We start from the raw sequence: 21,857 nt of genomic DNA on the forward strand, positions 1-21,857 counted from the left end.
CCGATGAGGGTGGCGGCGGAGTACGTCAGGCGGATAGGTCGGGGTCTTCGTGGGCCAGGGGTCCTGGCGCTGGGCGCGGTCCGGTCGCGGACGGGCGCAGACGGGCTTACCTTTGGCGCACCTTCGGCGCACAATCGGCGCGCCCGCTGCCTGTGACCGCTGCGCGTTTGCACGGACGCCATTTAAGGCGAAGTGCGCGGGTGGGCGGAGCAGCTGGGAGGCAGGAGCGGGGAGGGAACAGAAGAGAAAAGGGACGGGGCAAATGGCAGCGGCGGGAAGCGGGAAGCGGGGAGGGAGAGCGGAGGGCGGCGAGGTAGGCGGGCAAACAGGAAGGAGACAAACACGGCACAGAGGTAACAATCAATTAAGCAGGCACAAATGGAGGGCAAAACAGGAAGAAAAACAGCACAAAATATACAGGCACAAATGGCGGGCAAAACAGAGGAAAAACAGCTAAACAAACGATCATACGGCACAAAAAGAAAACAAGCACAAATTTAGGGCAAAAACCGGCGAAAACCAAAGGGGAGCGACCAAGGCGGCAGCGAGGCCGGCGCTGAGTCAGAGGCAGGCAATGGGGCACACGCAGCAGCTGGTGGCCGTGCGGCGCGGGGGTGTCCCACAAGTGGGTAAATAATATTTTTGGGATCCAGGTTAGGTCATTTTTTTTTTTAACTCCGAATGGACTAGCACTATATTACCCAGACGTATTTGGCATGAGTAGGTAAGCAATGTCATCTGACTACTGACATCTGTGTTCAAGGGGAAGTGGAAGGTAATGCAGACAAAAGTTTACTTTACAAAAAAGCATGAAATGGGAAATATTCATTGTCAAACCTGAAGGTAAGAGAGGTGGAAGCAAGTTTAGAAGGAGGACATAAAGCAAAGTCTATGTTAAATTGATAGTGTTGTAGATCAGTTGGAAAAAATTTGATGAATAGAGAAAAAGTACTACAGCTGATTCCAAGACCTATTTTGTTAGAAGCAAGGAACTTCTCAACTGTGCCGAAACCCGGGATTGAACCAGGGACCTTTAGATCTTCAGTCTAACGCTCTGCCAACTGAGCTATTTCCACCTTCTGATAGCTGGGGTCTTCATACTTTCATTTGAACCATTTAACAAAATAGATGCAGGACCTGGATTTTTAACCTCATATGGTAGAGATATGTTTTAAGGAGTCCTGTATCATTCCCAAGTTAACTGGTGCAATGGGTAAATAGCATTTTTGGGATCCAGGTTAGGTAGTTGTTTTTTTAACTCTGAATGGACTAGCACTATATTACCCAGATATATTTGGCATGAGTAGGTAAGCAATGTCATCTGACTACTGACATCTGTGTTCAAGGGGAAGTGGAATGTGATGCAGACAAGAGTTTACTTTACAAAAAAGCATGAAATGGGAAATATTCATTGTCAAACCTGAAGGTAAGAGAGGTGGAAGCAAGTTTAGAAGGAGGACATGAAGCAAAGTCTATGTTAAATTGATTGTGTTGTAGATCAGTTGGAAAAAATTTGATGAATAGAGAAAAAGTACTACAGCTGATTCCAAGACCTATTTTGTTAGAAGCAAGGAACCTCCCAACTGTGCCGAAACCCGGGATTGAACCAGGGACCTTTAGATTTTCAGTCTAACGCTCTCCCAACTGAGCTATTTCGGCCTTCTGATAGCTAGGGTCTTCATACTTTAATTTGAACCATTTAACAAAATAGATGCAGGACCTTGATTTTTAACCTCATATGGTAGAGATATGTTTTAAGGAGTCCTGTATCATTCCGCAGTTAACTGGTGCAATGGGTAAATAGCATTTTTGGGATCCAGGTTAGGTAGTTGTTTTTTTAACTCTGAATGGACTAGCACTATATTACCCAGATATATTTGGCATGAGTAGGTAAGCAATGTCAACTGACTACTGACATCTGTGTTCAAGGGGAAGTGGAATGTGATGCAGATAAGAGTTTACTTTACTAAAAAGGACGAAATGGGAAACATTCATAGTCAAACCTGAAGGCAAGATAGGTGGAAGAAAGTTTAAAAGGAAGACAGAAAGCAACGTCTATGTTGAATTGATCATTTTGTAGATCAGTTGATAAAAATGTTGATAGAGAAAAAAGTACTACAGCTGATTCCAAGACTTACTTTGTGAGAAACAAGGAACCTCTCAACAGTGCCGAAACCCAGGATTTAACCAGGGACCTTTAGATCTTCAGTCTAACGCTCTACCAACTGAGCTATTTCGGCCTGCTGCTAGCTGTAGTCTTCATACTTTGATTTGAACCATTTAACTAAATGGATGCATGACCTGGATATTTGAACTTATATGTTAGAGATATGTTTTAAGGAGTCCTGTATCATTCAGCAGTTAACTGGTGCAATGGGTAAATAATATTTTTGGGATCCAGGTTAGGTCTTTTTTTTTTTTTAACTCCGAATGGACTAGCAATATATTACCCAGACGTATTTGGCATGAGTAGGTAAGCAATGTCATCTGACTACTGACATCTGTGTTCAAGGGGCAGTGGATGGTAATGCAGACAAGAGTTTACTTTACAAAAAAGCATGAAATGGGAAATATTAATTGTCAAACCTGAAGGTAAGAGAGGTGGAAGCAAGTTTAGAAGGAGGACATAAAGCAAAGTCTATGTTAAATTGATTGTGTTGTAGATCAGTTGGAAAAAATTTGATGAATAGAGAAAAAGTATTACAGCTGATTGCAAGACCTATTTTGTAGAAACAAGGAACCTCTCAACTGTGCCGAAACCCAGGATTGAACCAGGGACCTTTAGATCTACAGTCTAACGCTCTCCCAACTGAGCTATTTCAGCCTGCTTCTAGCTATGGTCTTCATACTTTAATTTAAACCATTTAACAAAATAGATGCAGGACCTGGATTTTTAACCTCATATGGTAGAGATATGTTTTAAGGAGTCCTGTATCATTCTGCAGTTAACTGGTGCAATGGGTAAATAGCATTTTTGGGATCCAGGTTAGGTAGTTGTTTTTTTTAACTCTGAATGGACTAGCACTATATTACCCAGATATATTTGGCATGAGTAGGTAAGCAATGTCATCTGACTACTGACATCTGTGTTCAAGGGGAAGTGGAAGGTAATGCAGACAAGAGTTTACTTTACAAAAAAGCATGAAATGGGAAATATTCATTGTCAAACCTGAAGGTAAGAGAGGTGGAAGCAAGTTTAGAAGGAGGACATAAAGCAAAGCCTATGTTAAATTGATTGTGTTGTAGATCAGTTGGAAAAAATTTGATGAATAGAGAAACAGTACTACAGCTGATTCCAAGACCTATTTTGTTAGAAGCAAGGAACCTCTCAACTGTGCCGAAACCCGGGATTGACCAGGGACCTTTAGATGTTCAGTCTAATGCTCTCCCAACTGAGCTATTTCGGCCTTCTGATAGCTGGGGTCTTCATACTTTAATTTGAACCATTTAACAAAATAGATGCAGGACCTTGATTTTTAACCTCATATGGTAGAGATATGTTTTAAGGAGTCCTGTATCATTCCCCAGTTAACTGGTGCAACGGGTAAATAGCATTTTCGGGATCCAGGTTAGGTAGTTGTTTTTTTAACTCTGAATGGACTAGCACTATATTACCCAGATATATTTGGCATGAGTAGGTAAGCAATGTCATCTGACTACTGACATCTGTGTTCAAGGGGAAGTGGAATGTGATGCAGACAAGAGTTTACTTTACAAAAAAGGACGAAATGGGAAACATTCATAGTCAAACCTGAAGGCAAGATAGGTGGAAGAAAGTTTAAAAGGAGGACAGAAAGCAAAGTCTATGTTGAATTGATCATTTTGTAGATCAGTTGATAAAAATGTTGATAGAGAAAAAAGTACTACAGCTGATTCCAAGACTTATTTTGTGAGAAGCAAGGAACCTCTCAACAGTGCCTAAAACCGGGATTGAACCAGGGACCTTTAGATCTTCAGTCTAACGCTCTTCCAACTGTGCTATTTCTGCCTCCTGCTAGCTGTTGTCTTCATACTTTGATTTGAACCATTTAACAAAATAGATGCATGACCTGGATATTTGACCTTATAGGTTAGAGATATGTTTTAAGGAGTCCTGTATCATTCAGCAGTTAACTGGTGCAATGGGTAAATACTATTTTTGGGATCCAGGTTAGGTCATTTTTTTTTTAACTCCGAATGGACTAGCACTATATTACCCAGACGTATTTTGCTTGAGTAGGTAAGCAATGTCATCTGACCACTGACATCTGTGTTCAAGGGGAAGTGGAAGGTAATGCAGACCAGAGTTTACTTTACAAAAAAGCATGACATGGGAAACATTCATAGCCAAACCTGAAGGCAAGAGAGGTGGAAGCAAGTCTAGAAGGAGGACAGAAAGCAAAGTCTATGTTAAATTGATTGTGGTGTAGATCAGTTGGAAAAAATTTGATGAATACAGAAAAAAGGGCTACAGCTGATTCCAAGACCTATTTTGTTAGAAGCAAAGAACCTCTCAACAGTGCCGAAACCCGGGATCTAACCAGGGACCTTTAGATCTTCAGTCTAACACTCTCCCAACTGGGCTATTTCGGCCTGCTGATATCTGTGGTCTTCATACTTTAATTTGAACCATTTAACAAAATAGATGCAGGACCTGGATTTTTAACCTCATATGGTAGAGATATGTTTTAAGGAGTCCTGTATCATTCCCCAGTTAACTGGTGCAATGGGTAAATAGCATTTTTGGGATCCAGGTTAGGTAGTTGTTTTTTTAACTCTGAATGGACTAGCACTATATTACCCAGATATATTTGGCATGAGTAGGTAAGCAATGTCATCTGACTACTGACATCTGTGTTCAAGGGGAAGTGGAATGTGATGCAGACAAGAGTTTACTTTACAAAAAAGGACGAAATGGGAAACATTCATAGTCAAACCTGAAGGCAAGATAGGTGGAAGAAAGTTTAAAAGGAGGACAGAAAGCAAAGTCTATGTTGAATTGGTCATTTTGTAGATCAGTTGATAAAAATGTTGATAGAGAAAAAAGTACTACAGCTGATTCCAAGACCTATTTTGTTAGAAGCAAGGAACCTCTCAACTGTGCCGAAACCCGGGATTGAACCAGGGACCTTTAGATCTTCAGTCTAACGCTCTCCCAACTTAGCTATTTCTGCCTGCTTATAGCTGTGGTCTTCATACTTTAATTTAAACCATTTAACAAAATAAATGCAGGACCTGGATTTTTAACCTCATATGGTAGAGATATGTTTTAAGGAGTCCTGTATCATTCCGCAATTAACTGGTGCAATGGGTAAATAGCATTTTTGGGATCCAGGTTAGGTAGTTGTTTTTTTAACTCTGAATGGACTAGCACTATATTACCCCGATATATTTGGCATGAGTAGGTAAGCAATGTCATCTGACTACTGACATCTGTGTTCAAGGGGAAGTGGAAGGTACTGCAGACAAGAGTTTACTTTACAAAAAAGCATGAAATGGGAAATATTCATTGTCAAACCTGAAGGTAAGAGAGGTGGAAGCAAGTTTAGAAGGAGGATATAAAGCAAAGTCTATTTTAAATTGATTGTGTTGTAGATCAGTTGGAAAAAATTTGATGGATAGAGAAAAAGTACTACAGGTGATTCCAAGACCTATTTTGTTAGAAGCAAGGAACCTCTCAACTGTGCCGAAACCCGGGATAGAACCAGGGACCTTTAGATCTTCAGTCTAACGCTCTCCCAACTGAGCTATTTCGGCCTTCTGATAGCTGGGGTCTTCATACTTTAATTTGAACCATTTAACAAAATAGATGCAGGACCTGGATTTTTAACCTCATATGGTAGAGATATGTTTTAAGGAGTCCTGTATCATTCCGCAGTTAACTGGTGCAATGGGTAAATAGCATTTTTGGGATCCAGGCTAGGTAGTTGTTTTTTTAACTCTGAATGGACTAGCACTATATTACCCAGATATATTTGGCATGAGTAGGTAAGCAATGTCATCTGACTACTGACATCTGTGTTCAAGGGGAAGTGGAATGTGATGCAGACAAGAGTTTACTTTACAAAAAAGGACGAAATGGGAAACATTCATAGTCAAACCTGAAGGCAAGATAGGTGGAAGAAAGTTCAAAAGGAGGACAGAAAGCAAAGTCTATGTTGAATTGATCATTTTGTAGATCAGTTGATAAAAATGTTGATAGAGAAAAAAGTACTACTGCTTATTCCAAGACTTACTTTGTGAGAAAGAAGGAACCTCTCAACAGTGCCGAAACCCAGGATTTAACCAGGGACCTTTAGATCTTCAGTCTAACGCTCTCCCAACTGAGCTATTTCGGCCTGCTGCTAGCTGTAGTCTTCATACTTTGATTTGAACCATTTAACTAAATGGATGCATGACCTGGATATTTGAACTTATATGTTAGAGATATGTTTTAAGGAGTCCTGTATCATTCAGCAGTTAACTTGTGCAATGGGTAAATAATATTTTTGGGATCCAGGTTAGGTCATTTTTTTTTTAACTCCGAATGGACTAGCACTATATTACCCAGACGTATTTGGCATGAGTAGGTAAGCAATGTCATCTGACTACTGACATCTGTGTTCAAGGGGAAGTGGAAGGTAATGCAGACAAAAGTTTACTTTACAAAAAAGCATGAAATAGGAAATATTCATTGTCAATCCTGAAGGTAAGAGAGGTGGAAGCAAGTTTAGAAGGAGGACATAAAGCAAAGTCTATGTTAAATTGATTGTGTTGTAGATCAGTTGGAAAAAATTTGATGAATAGAGAAAAAGTACTACAGCTGATTCCAAGACCTATTTTGTTAGAAGCAAGGAACCTCTCAACTGTGCCGAAACCTAGGATTGAACCAGAGACCTTAAGATCTTCAGTCTAACGCTCGCCCAACTGAGCTATTTCGGCCTGCTTATAGCTGTTGTCTTCATACTTTAATTTGAACCATTTAACAAAATAGATGCAGGACCTGGATTTTTAACCTCATATGGTAGAGATATGTTTTAAGGAGTCCGTATCATTCCCCAGTTAACTGGTGCAATGGGTAAATAGCATTTTTGGGATCCAGGTTAGGTAGTTGTTTTTTTAACTCTGAATGGACTAGCACTATATTACCCAGATATATTTGGCATGAGTAGGTAAGTAATGTCATCTGACTACTGACATCTGTGTTCAAGGGGAAGTGGAATGTGATGCAGACAAGAGTTTACTTTACAAAAAAGGACGAAATGGGAAACATTCATAGTCAAACCTGAAGGCAAGATAGGTGGAAGAAAGTTTAAAAGGAGGACAGAAAGCAAAGTCTATGTTGAATTGATCATTTTGTAGATCAGTTAATAAAAATGTTGATAGAGAAAAAAGTACTACAGCTGATTCCAAGACCTATTTTGTTAGAAGCAAGGAACCTCTCAACTGTGCCGAAACCCGGGATTGAACCAGGGACCTTTAGATCTTCAGTCTAACGCTCTCCCAACTGAGCTATTTCGGCCTGCTTATAGCTGTGGTCTTCATACTTTAATTTAAACCATTTAACAAAATAGATGCAGGACCTGGATTTTTGATGTTTTAATGAGTCCTGTATCATTCCGCAATCAACTGGTGCAATGGGTAAATAGCATTTTTGGGATCCAGGTTAGGTAGTTGTTTTTTTTAACTCTGAATGGACTAGCACTATATTACCCATATATATCTGGCATGAGTAGGTAAGCAATGTCATCTGACTACTGACATCTGTGTTCAAGGGGAAGTGGAAGGTAATGCAGACAAGAGTCTACTTTACAAAAAAGCATGAAATGGGAAATATTCATTGTCAAACCTGAAGGTAAGAGAGGTGAGGAAATATAAATTTTTGGTCATGTTATGTTCCCTAGCGCGTACCCCACCGACTCCATGTACCAGCTTAAAGTGCATGTAACTTCCCTCCTGTGCCAGCTATGAAGACGCAAATACATTTGCGTCCAACGTTAACCTGTCCTCTTTCAGATCCACCCTGAATGGATTATATAGTCCGTTCCTAAGTATGCTATGCCACCGTCTTTTTGTAGTACATTTTACATGTTTCCCTGCTCTGGCAGAGTAGGCCCTGATTTCTGCCATCGAGCCTCTTTTGGCTTCCTGACTCTGACAGCCTCTGCCCAGGCTACCTCTGTACCCGTGAACTCTGACTTACTTTCAGCGCGGCCCCTCGCGCTCAGCTCAGCCTGCTTTCTGCCAAGACTGACTATAACCTTCGAGTTATCTGTTCCGCTCCTCGAGAATGCATTCCTGCCTACTAGCTCCAGTAAACATCTTCTCCAGCTGCAGAGCCAAAGGGCCGACCTGTCTCAATGCAAGTAATTCATAGCCTCTGTTACCATGCTTCCATGGAAGGCCCCGTGCCCCCACGCTTCTCATGTAGACACTTAGGCGCTTATACACGCATCCACAGTTAGCATAGAATAGCTTCTGCCCTAGAGACCTTTCCGCCCAGATAGTATGGTTCCTAAACATCAGATATCAGATACGATAAAAGTACAAGTTGGTCTGACATGCCAGACTTCTGTCTCTTTCCGTCAGTGTAAATGTCAAGTCCCCTGCACCCCGTCAATCACACGTCATGCAGCTGCGCGCGCATCCAAGCTTCCGATTTCTGCTGACACTGCAACAATTCTGTTAGCACCACCCCTTGGTGCCACCCACTTGCGTCACCTATCAGTGACGTTTCTAGCACACACCTCTGATTCACGCCTAGTTTACGCCTCTTGATTACGTACTAGTAACACGTGTATACTGTTATCTTGTCTTCTCTCAGCTGTTACGCCTCCTACACTATTGCCTATGATGTGAATTAAGTATATAAGCTATGTATTGTTAATAAACGGGAGCGCTCTATCCCTTCTGACACCCCTGTGGTGGTCAGAACATGATATCCTGGTCTAGACCATTCCTTTATGAGGAATAAAACCCTTAGAAACTCTAACACCACGGACTCTGTCTTTTTTCATTCCGATTGAGTTGCTATTGATTAAGTACTTACCTGCATAGAAATTAAGAGAGTAAATTAATTATTTACGTCAGAGGTGGAAGCAAGTTTAGAAGGAGGACATAAAGCAAAGACTATGTTAAATTGATTGTGTTGTAGATCAGTTGGAAATAATTTGATGAATAGAGAAAAAGTATTACAGCTGATTCCAAGACCTATTTCGTTAGAAGCAAGGAACCTCTCAACTGTGCCAAAACCTGGGATTGAACCAGGAACCTTTAGATCTTCAGTCTAACGCTCTCCCAACTGAGCTATTTCGGCCTTCTGTTAGCTGGGGTCTTCATACTTTAATTTGAACTATTTAACAAAATAGATGCAGGACCTGGATTTTTAACCTCATATGGTAGAGATATGTTTTAAGGAGTCCTGTACCATTCCGCAGTTAACTGGTGCAATGGGTAAATAGCATTTTTGGGATCCAGGTTAGGTAGTTGTTTTTTGAACTCTGAATGGACTAGCACTATATTACCCAGATATATTTGGCATGAGTAGGTAAGCAATGTCATCTGACTACTGACATCTGTGTTCAAGGGGAAGTGGAATGTGATGCAGACAAGAGTTTACTTTACAAAAAAGGACGAAATGGGAAACATTCATAGTCAAACCTGAAGGCAAGATAGGTGGAAGAAAGTTTAAAAGGAGGACAGAAAGCAAAGTCTATGTTGAATTGATCATTTCGTAGATCAGTTGATAAAAATGTTGATAGAGAAAAAAGTACTACAGCTGGTTCCAAGACCTATTTTGTTAGAAGCAAGGAACCTCTCAACTGTGCCGAAACCCGGGATTGAACCAGGGACCTTTAGATCTTCAGTCTAACGCTCTCCCAACTGAGCTATTTTGGCCTGTTAATATCTGTGGTCTTCATACTTTAATTTAAACCATTTAACAAAATAGATGCAGGACCTGGAGTTTTAACCTCATATGGTAGAGATATGTTTTAAGGAGTCCTGTATCATTCCGCAATTAACTGGTGCAATGGGTAAATAGCATTTTTGGGATCCAGGTTAGGTAGTTGTTTTTTTAACTCTGAATGGACTAGCACTATATTACCCAGATATATTTGGCATGAGTAGGTAAGCAATGTCATCTGACTACTGACATCTGTGTTCAAGGGGAAGTGGAAGGTAATGCAGACAAGAGTTTACTTTACAAAAAAGCATGAAATGGGAAATATTCATTGTCAAACCTGAAGGTAAGATAGGTGGAAGCAAGTTTAGAAGGAGGACATAAAGTAAAGTCTATGTTAAATTGATTGTGTTGTAGATCAGTTGGAAAAAATTTGATGAATAGAGAAAAAGTACTACAGCTGATTCCAAGACCTATGTTGTTAGAAGCAAGTCAACTCTCTCCCAACTGAGCTATTTCGGCCTGCTGCTAGCTGTAGTCTTCATACTTTGATTTGAACCATTTAACTAAATAGATGCATGACCTGGATATTTGACCTTATATGTTAGAGATATGTTTTAAGGAGTCCTGTATCATTCAGCAGTTAACTGGTGCAATGGGTAAATAATATTTTTGGGATCCAGGTTAGGTCATTTTTTTTTTTTACTCCGAATGGACTAGCACTATATTACCCAGACGTATTTGGCATGAGTAGGTAAGCAATGTCATCTGACTACTGACATCTGTGTTCAAGGGGAAGTGGAAGGTAATGCAGACAAGAGTTTACTTTACAAAAAAGCATGAAATGGGAAATATTCATTGTCAAACCTGAAGGTAAGATAGGTGGAAGCAAGTTTAGAAGGAGGACATAAAGCAAAGTCTATGTTAAATTGATTGTGTTGCAGATCAGTTGGAAAAAATTTGATGAATAGAGAAAAAGTACTACAGTTGATTCCAAGACCTATTTTGTTAGAAGCAAGGAACCTCTCAACTGTGCCGAAACCCGGGATTGAACCAGGGTCCTTTAGATCTTCAGTCTAACGCTCTCCCAACTGAGCTATTTCGGCCTGCTGCTAGCTGTAGTCTTCATACTTTGATTTGAACCATTTAACTAAATAGATGCATGACCTGGATATTTGACCTCATATGTTAGAGATATGTTTTAAGGAGTCCTGTATCATTCAGCAGTTAACTGGTGCAATGGGTAAATAATATTTTTGGGATCCAGGTTAGGTCATTTTTTTTTTAACTCCAAATGGACTAGCACTATATTACCCAGACGTATTTGGCATGCGTAGGTAAGCAATGTCATCTGACTACTGACATCTGTGTTCAAGGGGAAGTGGAAGGTAATGCAGACAAGAGTTTACTTTACAAAAAAGCATGAAATGGGAAATATTCATTGTCAAACCTGAAGGTAAGAGAGGTGGAAGCAAGTTTAGAAGGAGGACATAAAGCAAAGTCTATGTTAAATTGATTGTGTTGTAGATCAGTTGGAAAGAATTTGATGAATAGAGAAAAAGTACTACAGCTGATTCCAAGACCTATTTTATTAGAAGCAAGGAACCTCTCAACTGTGCCAAAACCCAGGATTGAACCAGGGACCTTTAGATCTTCAGTCTAACGCTCTCCCAACTGAGCTATTTCGGCATTCTGATAGCTGGGGTCTTCATACTTTAATTTGAACCATTTAACAAAATAGATGCAGGACCTGGATTTTTAACCTCATATTTTAGAGATATTTTTTAAGGAGTCCTGTATCATTCCGCAGTTAACTGGTGCAATGGGTAAATAGCATTTTTGGGATCCAGGTTAGGTAGTTGTTTTTTTAACTCTGAATGGACTAGCACTATATTACCCAGATATATTTGCCATGAGTAGGTAAGCAATGTCATCTGACTACTGACATCTGTGTTCAAGGGGAAGTGGAATGTGATGCAGACAAGAGTTTACTTTACAAAAAAGGACGAAATGGGAAACATTCATAGTCAAACCTGAAGGCAAGATAGGTGGAAGAAATTTTAAAAGGAGGACAGAAAGCAACGTCTATGTTGAATTGATCATTTTGTAGATCAGTTGATAAAAATGTTGATAGAGAAAAAAGTACTACAGCTGGTTCCAAGACCTATTTTGTTAGAAGCAAGGAACCTCTCAACTGTGCCGAAACCCGGGATTGAACCAGGGACCTTTAGATCTTCAGTCTAACGCTCTCCCAACTGAGCTATTTTGGCCTGTTAATATCTGTGGTCTTCATACTTTAATTTAAACCATTTAACAAAATAGATGCAGGACCTGGAGTTTTAACCTCATATGGTAGAGATATGTTTTAAGGAGTCCTGTATCATTCCGCAATTAACTGGTGCAATGGGTAAATAGCATTTTTGGGATCCAGGTTAGGTAGTTGTTTTTTTAACTCTGAATGGACTAGCACTATATTACCCAGATATATTTGGCATGAGTAGGTAAGCAATGTCATCTGACTACTGACATCTGTGTTCAAGGGGAAGTGGAAGGTAATGCAGACAAGAGTTTACTTTACAAAAAAGCATGAAATGGGAAATATTCATTGTCAAACCTGAAGGTAAGATAGGTGGAAGCAAGTTTAGAAGGAGGACATAAAGTAAAGTCTATGTTAAATTGATTGTGTTGTAGATCAGTTGGAAAAAATTTGATGAATAGAGAAAAAGTACTACAGCTGATTCCAAGACCTATGTTGTTAGAAGCAAGGAACCTCTCAACTGTGCCGAAACCCGGGATTGAACCAGGGACCTTTAGATCTTCAGTCTAACACTCTCCCAACTGAGCTATTTCGGCCTGCTGCTAGCTGTAGTCTTCATACTTTGATTTGAACCATTTAACTAAATAGATGCATGACCTGGATATTTGACCTTATATGTTAGAGATATGTTTTAAGGAGTCCTGTATCATTCAGCAGTTAACTGGTGCAATGGGTAAATAATATTTTTGGGATCCAGGTTAGGTCATTTTTTTTTTTTTACTCCGAATGGACTAGCACTATATTACCCAGACATATTTGGCATGAGTAGGTAGCAATGTCATCTCACTACTGACATCTGTGTTCAAGGGGAAGTGGAAGGTAATGCAGACAAGAGTTTACTTTACAAAAAAGGACGAAATGGGAAACATTCATAGTCAAACCTGAAGGCAAGATAGGTGGAAGAAAGTTTAAAAGGAGGACAGAAAGCAAAGTCTATGTTGAATTGATCAGTTTGTAGATCAGTTGATAAAAATGTTGATAGAGAAAAAAGTACTACAGCTGGTTCCAAGACCTATTTTGTTAGAAGCAAGGAACCTCTCAACTGTGCCGAAACCTGGGATTGAACCAGGGACCTTTAGATCTTCAGTCTAACACTCTCCCAACTGAGCTATTTCGGCCTGCTGCTAGCTGTAGTCTTCATACTTTGATTTGAACCATTTAACTAAATAGATGCATGACCTGGATATTTGACCTTATATGTTAGAGATATGTTTTAAGGAGTCCTGTATCATTCAGCAGTTAACTGGTGCAATGGGTAAATAATATTTTTGGGATCCAGGTTAGGTCATTTTTTTTTTTTTACTCCGAATGGACTAGCACTATATTACCCAGACGTATTTGGCATGAGTAGGTAAGCAATGTCATCTGACTACTGACATCTGTGTTCAAGGGGAAGTGGAAGGTAATGCAGACAAGAGTTTACTTTACAAAAAAGCATGAAATGGGAAATATTCATTGTCAAACCTGAAGGTAAGATAGGTGGAAGCAAGTTTAGAAGGAGGACATAAAGCAAAGTCTATGTTAAATTGATTGTGTTGCAGATCAGTTGGAAAAAATTTGATGAATAGAGAAAAAGTACTACAGTTGATTCCAAGACCTATTTTGTTAGAAGCAAGGAACCTCTCAACTGTGCCGAAACCCGGGATTGAACCAGGGTCCTTTAGATCTTCAGTCTAACGCTCTCCCAACTGAGCTATTTCGGCCTGCTGCTAGCTGTAGTCTTCATACTTTGATTTGAACCATTTAACTAAATAGATGCATGACCTGGATATTTGACCTCATATGTTAGAGATATGTTTTAAGGAGTCCTGTATCATTCAGCAGTTAACTGGTGCAATGGGTAAATAATATTTTTGGGATCCAGGTTAGGTCATTTTTTTTTTAACTCCAAATGGACTAGCACTATATTACCCAGACGTATTTGGCATGCGTAGGTAAGCAATGTCATCTGACTACTGACATCTGTGTTCAAGGGGAAGTGGAAGGTAATGCAGACAAGAGTTTACTTTACAAAAAAGCATGAAATGGGAAATATTCATTGTCAAACCTGAAGGTAAGAGAGGTGGAAGCAAGTTTAGAAGGAGGACATAAAGCAAAGTCTATGTTAAATTGATTGTGTTGTAGATCAGTTGGAAAGAATTTGATGAATAGAGAAAAAGTACTACAGCTGATTCCAAGACCTATTTTATTAGAAGCAAGGAACCTCTCAACTGTGCCAAAACCCAGGATTGAACCAGGGACCTTTAGATCTTCAGTCTAACGCTCTCCCAACTGAGCTATTTCGGCATTCTGATAGCTGGGGTCTTCATACTTTAATTTGAACCATTTAACAAAATAGATGCAGGACCTGGATTTTTAACCTCATATTTTAGAGATATTTTTTAAGGAGTCCTGTATCATTCCGCAGTTAACTGGTGCAATGGGTAAATAGCATTTTTGGGATCCAGGTTAGGTAGTTGTTTTTTTAACTCTGAATGGACTAGCACTATATTACCCAGATATATTTGCCATGAGTAGGTAAGCAATGTCATCTGACTACTGACATCTGTGTTCAAGGGGAAGTGGAATGTGATGCAGACAAGAGTTTACTTTACAAAAAAGGACGAAATGGGAAACATTCATAGTCAAACCTGAAGGCAAGATAGGTGGAAGAAATTTTAAAAGGAGGACAGAAAGCAACGTCTATGTTGAATTGATCATTTTGTAGATCAGTTGATAAAAATGTTGATAGAGAAAAAAGTACTACAGCTGATTCCAAGACTTACTTTGTGAGAAACAAGGAACCTCTCAACAGTGCCGAAACCCGGGATTTAACCAGGGACCTTTAGATCTTCAGTCTAACGCTCTCCCAACTGAGCTATTTCGGCCTGCTGCTAGCTGTAGTCTTCATACTTTGATTTGAACCATTTAACTAAATGGATGCATGACCTGGATATTTGACCTTATATGTTAGAGATATGTTTTAAGGAGTCCTGTATCATTCAGCAGTTAACTGGTGCAATGGGTAAATAATATTTTTGGGATCCAGGTTAGGTCATTTTTTTTTTTAACTCCGAATGGACTAGCACTATATTACCCAGACGTATTTGGCATGAGTAGGTAAGCAATGTCATCTGACTACTGACATCTGTGTTCAAGGGGAAGTGGAAGGTAATGCAGACAAAAGTGTACTTTACAAAAAAGCATGAAATGGGAAATATTCATTGTCAAACCTGAAGGTAAGAGAGGTCGAAGCAAGTTTAGAATGAGGACAAAAAGCAAAGTCTATGTTAAATTGATTGTGTTGTAGATCAGTTGGAAAAAAATTGATGAATAGAGAAAAAGTACTACAGCTGATTCCAAGACCTATTTTGTTAGAAGCAAGGAACCTCTCAACTGTGCCGAAAACCAGGATTGAACCAGAGACCTTCAGATCTTCAGTCTAACGCTCTCCCAACTGAGCTATTTCGGCCTGCTTATAGCTGTGGTCTTCATACTTTAATTTAAACCATTTAACAAAATAGATGCAGGACCTGGATTTTTAACCTCATATGGTAGAGATATGTTTTAAGGAGTCCTGTATCATTCCGCAATTAACTGGTGCAATGGGTAAATAGCATTTTTGGGATCCAGGTTAGGTAGTTGTTTTTTTAACTCTGAATGGACTAGCACTATATTACTCAGATATATTTGGCATGAGTAGGTAAGCAATGTCATCTGACTACTGACATCTGTGTTCAAGGGGAAGTGGAAGGTAATGCAGACAAGAGTTTACTTTACAAAAAAGCATGAAATGGGAAATATTCATTGTCAAACCTGAAGGTAAGAGAGGTGGAAGCAAGTTTAGAAGGAGGATATAAAGCAAAGTCTATGTTAAATTGAATGTGTTGTAGATCAGTTGGAAAAAATTTGATGGATAGAGAAAAAGTACTACAGCTGATTCCAAGACCTAGTTTATTAGAAGCATGGAACCTCTCAACTGTGCCGAAACCCGGGATAGAACCAGGGACCTTTAGATCTTCAGTCTAACGCTCTCCCAACTGAGCTATTTCGGCCTTCTGATAGCTGGGGTCTTCATACTTTAATTTGAACCATTTAACAAAATAGATGCAGGACCTGGATTTTTAACCTCATATGGTAGAGATATGTTTTAAGGAGTCCTGTATCATTCCGCAGTTAACTGGTGCAATGGGTAAATAGCATTTTTGGGATCCAGGTTAGGTAGTTGTTTTTTTAACTCTGAATGGACTAGCACTATATTACCCAGATATATTTGCCATGAGTAGGTAAGCAATGTCATCTGACTACTGACATCTGTGTTCAAGGGGAAGTGGAATGTGATGCAGACAAGAGTTTACTTTACAAAAAAGGACGAAATGGGAAACATTCATAGTCAAACCTGAAGGCAAGATAGGTGGAAGAAATTTTAAAAGGAGGACAGAAAGCAACGTCTATGTTGAATTGATCGTTTTGTAGATCAGTTGATAAAAATGTTGATAGAGAAAAAAGTACTACAGCTGATTCCAAGACTTACTTTGTGAGAAACAAGGAACCTCTCAACAGTGCCGAAACCCGGGATTTAACCGGGGACCCTTAGATCTTCAGTCTAACGCTCTCCCAACTGAGCTATTTCGGCCTGCTGCTAGCTGTAGTCTTCATACTTTGATTTGAACCATTTAACTAAATGGATGCATGACCTGGATATTTGACCTTATATGTTAGAGATATGTTTTAAGGAGTCCTGTATCATTCAGCAGTTAACTGGTGCAATGGGTAAATAATATTTTTGGGATCCAGGTTAGGTCATTTTTTTTTTTAACTCCGAATGGACTAGCACTATATTACCCAGACGTATTTGGCATGAGTAGGTAAGCAATGTCATCTGACTACTGACATCTGTGTTCAAGGGGAAGTGGAAGGTAATGCAGACAAAAGTGTACTTTACAAAAAAGCATGAAATGGGAAATATTCATTGTCAAACCTGAAGGTAAGAGAGGTCGAAGCAAGTTTAGAATAAGGACAAAAAGCAAAGTCTATGTTAAATTGATTGTGTTGTAGATCAGTTGGAAAAAATTTGATGAATAGAGAAAAAGTACTACAGCTGATTCCAAGACCTATTTTGTTAGAAGCAAGGAACCTCTCAACTGTGCCGAAAACCAGGATTGAACCAGAGACCTTCAGATCTTCAGTCTAACGCTCTCCCAACTGAGCTATTTCGGCCTGCTTATAGCTGTGGTCTTCATACTTTAATTTAAACCATTTAACAAAATAGATGCAGGACCTGGATTTTTAACCTCATATGGTAGAGATATGTTTTAAGGAGTCCTGTATCATTCCGCAATTAACTGGTGCAATGGGTAAATAGCATTTTTGGGATCCAGGTTAGGTAGTTGTTTTTTTAACTCTGAATGGACTAGCACTATATTACTCAGATATATTTGGCATGAGTAGGTAAGCAATGTCATCTGACTACTGACATCTGTGTTCAAGGGGAAGTGGAAGGTAATGCAGACAAGAGTTTACTTTACAAAAAAGCATGAAATGGGAAATATTCATTGTCAAACCTGAAGGTAAGAGAGGTGGAAGCAAGTTTAGAAGGAGGATATAAAGCAAAGTCTATGTTAAATTGAATGTGTTGTAGATCAGTTGGAAAAAATTTGATGGATAGAGAAAAAGTACTACAGCTGATTCCAAGACCTAGTTTATTAGAAGCAAGGAACCTCTCAACTGTGCCAAAACCCGGGATAGAACCAGGGACCTTTAGATCTTCAGTCTAACGCTCTCCCAACTGAGCTATTTCGGCCTTCTGATAGCTGGGGTCTTCATACTTTAATTTGAACCATTTAACAAAATAGATGCAGGACCTGGATTTTTAACCTCATATGGTAGAGATATGTTTTAAGGAGTCCTGTATCATTCCGCAGTTAACTGGTGCAATGGGTAAATAGCATTTTTGGGATCCAGGTTAGGTAGTTGTTTTTTTAACTCTGAATGGACTAGCACTATATTACCCAGATATATTTGGCATGAGTAGGTAAGCAATGTCATCTGACTACTGACATCTGTGTTCAAGGGGAAGTGGAATGTGATGCAGACAAGAGTTTACTTTACAAAAAAGGACGAAATGGGAAACATTCATAGTCAAACCTGAAGGCAAGATAGGTGGAAGAAGGTTTAAAAGGAGGACAGAAAGCAAAGTCTATGATGAATTGATCATTTTGTAGATCAGTTGATAAAAATGTTGATAGAGAAAAAAGTACTACAGCTGATTCCAAGACCTATTTTGTTAGAAGCAAGGAACCTCTCAACTGTGCCGAAACCCGGGATTGAACCAGGGACCTTTAGATCTTCAGTTTAACGCTCTCCCAACTGAGCTATTTCGGCCTGTTAATATCTGTGGTCTTCATACTTTAATTTAAACCATTTAACAAAATAGATGCAGGACCTGGAGTTTTAACCTCATATGGTAGAGATATGTTTTAAGGAGTCCTGTATCATTCCGCAATTAACTGGTGCAATGGGTAAATAGCATTTTTGGGATCCAGGTTAGGTAGTTGTTTTTTTAACTATGAATGGACTAGCACTATATTACCCAGATATATTTGGCATGAGTAGGTAAGCAATGTCATCTGACTACTGACATCTGTGTTCAAGGGGAAGTGGAAGGTAATGCATGCAGACAAGAGTTTACTTTACAAAAAAGCATGAAATGGGAAATATTCATTGTCAAACCTGAAGGTAAGATAGGTGGAAGCAAGTTTAGAAGGAGGACATAAAGCAAAGTCTATGTTAAATTGATTGTGTTGTAGATCAGTTGGAAAAAATTTGATGAATAGAGAAAAAGTACTACAGCTGATTCCAAGAGCTATTTTGTTAGAAGCAAGGAACCTCTCAACTGTGCCGAAACCCGGGATTGAACCAGGGACCTTTAGATCTTCAGTCTAACGCTCTCCCAACTGAGCTATTTTGGCCTGCTGCTAGCTGTAGTCTTCATACTTTGATTTGAACCATTTAACTAAATAGATGCATGACCTGGATATTTGACCTCATATGTTAGAGATATGTTTTAAGGAGTCCTGTATCATTCAGCAGTTAACTGGTGCAATGGGTAAATAATATTTTTGGGATCCAGGTTAGGTCATTTTTTTTTTTTAACTCCGAATGGACTAGCACTATATTACCCAGACGTATTTGGCATGAGTAGGTAAGCAATGTCATCTGACTACTGACATCTGTGTTCAAGGGGAAGTGGAATGTGATGCAGACAAGAGTTTACTTTACAAAAAAGGACGAAATGGGAAACATTCATAGTCAAACCTGAAGGCAAGATAGGTGGAAGAAATTTTAAAAGGAGGACAGAAAGCAACGTCTATGTTGAATTGATCGTTTTGTAGATCAGTTGATAAAAATGTTGATAGAGAAAAAAGTACTACAGCTGATTCCAAGACTTACTTTGTGAGAAACAAGGAACCTCTCAACAGTGCCGAAACCCGGGATTTAACCAGGGACCTTTAGATCTTCAGTCTAACGCTCTCCCAACTGAGCTATTTCGGCCTGCTGCTAGCTGTAGTCTTCATACTTTGATTTGAACCATTTAACTAAATGGATGCATGACCTGGATATTTGACCTTATATGTTAGAGATATGTTTTAAGGAGTCCTGTATCATTCAGCAGTTAACTGGTGCAATGGGTAAATAATATTTTTGGGATCCAGGTTAGGTCATTTTTTTTTTTAACTCCGAATGGACTAGCACTATTTTACCCAGACGTATTTGGCATGAGTAGGTAAGCAATGTCATCTGACTACTGACATCTGTGTTCAAGGGGAAGTGGAAGGTAATGCAGACAAAAGTTTACTTTACAAAAAAGCATGAAATGGGAAATATTCATTGTCAAACCTGAAGGTAAGAGAGGTCGAAGCAAGTTTAGAATGAGGACATAAAGCAAAGTCTATGTTAAATTGATTGTGTTGTAGATCAGTTGGAAAAAATTTGATGAATAGAGAAAAAGTACTACAGCTGATTCCAAGACCTATTTTGTTAGAAGCAAGGAACCTCTCAACTGTGCCGAAACCCAGGATTGAACCAGAGACCTTTAGATCTTCAGTCTAACGCTCTCCCAACTGAGCTATTTCGGCCTGCTTATAGCTGTGGTCTTCATACTTTAATTTAAACCATTTAACAAAATAGATGCAGGACCTGGATTTTTAACCTCATATGGTAGAGATATGTTTTAAGGAGTCCTGTATCATTACGCAATTAACTGGTGCAATGGGTAAATAGCATTTTTGGGATCCAGGTTAGGTAGTTGTTTTTTTAACTTTGAATGGACTAGCACTATATTACCCAGATATATTTGGCATGAGTAGGTAAGCAATGTCATCTGACTACTGACATCTGTGTTCAAGGGGAAGAGGAAGGTAATGCAGACAAGAGTTTACTTTACAAAAAAGCATGAAATGGGAAATATTCATTGTCAAACCTGAAGGTAAGAGAGGTGGAAGCAAGTTTAGAAGGAGGACATAAAGCAAAGTCTATGTTAAATTGATTGTGTTGTAGATCAGTTGGAAAGAATTTGATGAATAGAGAAAAAGTACTACAGCTGATTCCAAGACCTATTTTGTTAGAAGCAAGGAACCTCTCAACTGTGCCGAAACCCGGGATTGAACCAGGGACCTTCAGATCTTCAGTCTAACGCTCTCCCAACTGAGCTATTTCGGCCTGCTGCTAGCTATAGTCTTCATACTTTGATTTGAACCATTTAACTAAATAGATGCATGACCTGGGTATTTGACCTCATATGTTAGAGATATGTTTTAAGGAGTCCTGTATCATTCAGCAGTTAACTGGTGCAATGGGTAAATAATATTTTTGGGATCCAGGTTAGGTCATTTTTTTTTTTAACTCCGAATGGACTAGCACTATATTACCCAGACGTATTTGGCATGAGTAGGTAAGCAATGTCATCTGACTACTGACATCTGTGTTCAAGGGGAAGTTGAATGTGATGCAGACAAGAGTTTACTTTACAAAAAAGGACGAAATGGGAAACATTCATAGTCAAACCTGAAGGCAAGATAGGTGGAAGAAATTTTAAAAGGAGGACAGAAAGCAACGTCTATGTTGAATTGATCGTTTTGTAGATCAGTTGATAAAAATGTTGATAGAGAAAAAAGTACTACAGCTGATTCCAAGACTTACTTTGTGAGAAACAAGGAACCTCTCAACAGTGCCGAAACCCGGGATTTAACCAGGGACCTTTAGATCTTCAGTCTAACGCTCTCCCAACTGAGCTATTTCGGCCTGCTGCTAGCTGAAGTCTTCATACTTTGATTTGAACCATTTAACTAAATGGATGCATGACCTGGATATTTGACCTTATATGTTAGAGATATGTTTTAAGGAGTCCTGTATCATTCAGCAGTTAACTGGTGCAATGGGTAAATAATATTTTTGGGATCCAGGTTAGGTCATTTTTTTTTTTAACTCCGAATGGACTAGCACTATTTTACCCAGACGTATTTGGCATGAGTAGGTAAGCAATGTCATCTGACTACTGACATCTGTGTTCAAGGGGAAGTGGAAGGTAATGCAGACAAAAGTTTACTTTACAAAAAAGCATGAAATGGGAAATATTCATTGTCAAACCTGAAGGTAAGAGAGGTCGAAGCAAGTTTAGAATGAGGACATAAAGCAAAGTCT

The 21,857-nt window shown here is 39.2% G+C and overlaps 7 non-coding genes across 7 annotated transcripts; all 7 read right to left on the reverse strand.

The window, feature by feature from the left end:
- Nucleotides 1-1,586: 1,586 nt before the first annotated feature.
- TRNAF-GAA (transfer RNA phenylalanine (anticodon GAA)) lies at nucleotides 1,587-1,659 on the reverse strand. The gene has a single exon. It is a non-coding gene; the product is annotated as a tRNA-Phe (tRNA).
- A 1,092-nt stretch (nucleotides 1,660-2,751) lies between these two features.
- Nucleotides 2,752-2,824, reverse strand: TRNAY-GUA (transfer RNA tyrosine (anticodon GUA)). Its single transcript has one exon. It is a non-coding gene; the product is annotated as a tRNA-Tyr (tRNA).
- A 4,583-nt stretch (nucleotides 2,825-7,407) lies between these two features.
- TRNAF-GAA (transfer RNA phenylalanine (anticodon GAA)) lies at nucleotides 7,408-7,480 on the reverse strand. The gene has a single exon. It is a non-coding gene; the product is annotated as a tRNA-Phe (tRNA).
- Nucleotides 7,481-10,892: 3,412 nt separating this feature from the next.
- Nucleotides 10,893-10,965, reverse strand: TRNAF-GAA (transfer RNA phenylalanine (anticodon GAA)). Its single transcript has one exon. It is a non-coding gene; the product is annotated as a tRNA-Phe (tRNA).
- A 1,674-nt stretch (nucleotides 10,966-12,639) lies between these two features.
- Nucleotides 12,640-12,712, reverse strand: TRNAF-GAA (transfer RNA phenylalanine (anticodon GAA)). Its single transcript has one exon. It is a non-coding gene; the product is annotated as a tRNA-Phe (tRNA).
- Nucleotides 12,713-13,221: 509 nt separating this feature from the next.
- On the reverse strand, nucleotides 13,222-13,294 carry TRNAF-GAA (transfer RNA phenylalanine (anticodon GAA)). The gene has a single exon. It is a non-coding gene; the product is annotated as a tRNA-Phe (tRNA).
- A 512-nt stretch (nucleotides 13,295-13,806) lies between these two features.
- TRNAF-GAA (transfer RNA phenylalanine (anticodon GAA)) lies at nucleotides 13,807-13,879 on the reverse strand. Its single transcript has one exon. It is a non-coding gene; the product is annotated as a tRNA-Phe (tRNA).
- Nucleotides 13,880-21,857: the final 7,978 nt, after the last annotated feature.

Source organism: Lissotriton vulgaris, chromosome 8 (genome assembly GCF_964263255.1).
Source record: "Lissotriton vulgaris chromosome 8, aLisVul1.2, whole genome shotgun sequence".
NCBI classification, from domain to species: Eukaryota; Metazoa; Chordata; class Amphibia; order Caudata; family Salamandridae; genus Lissotriton; species Lissotriton vulgaris.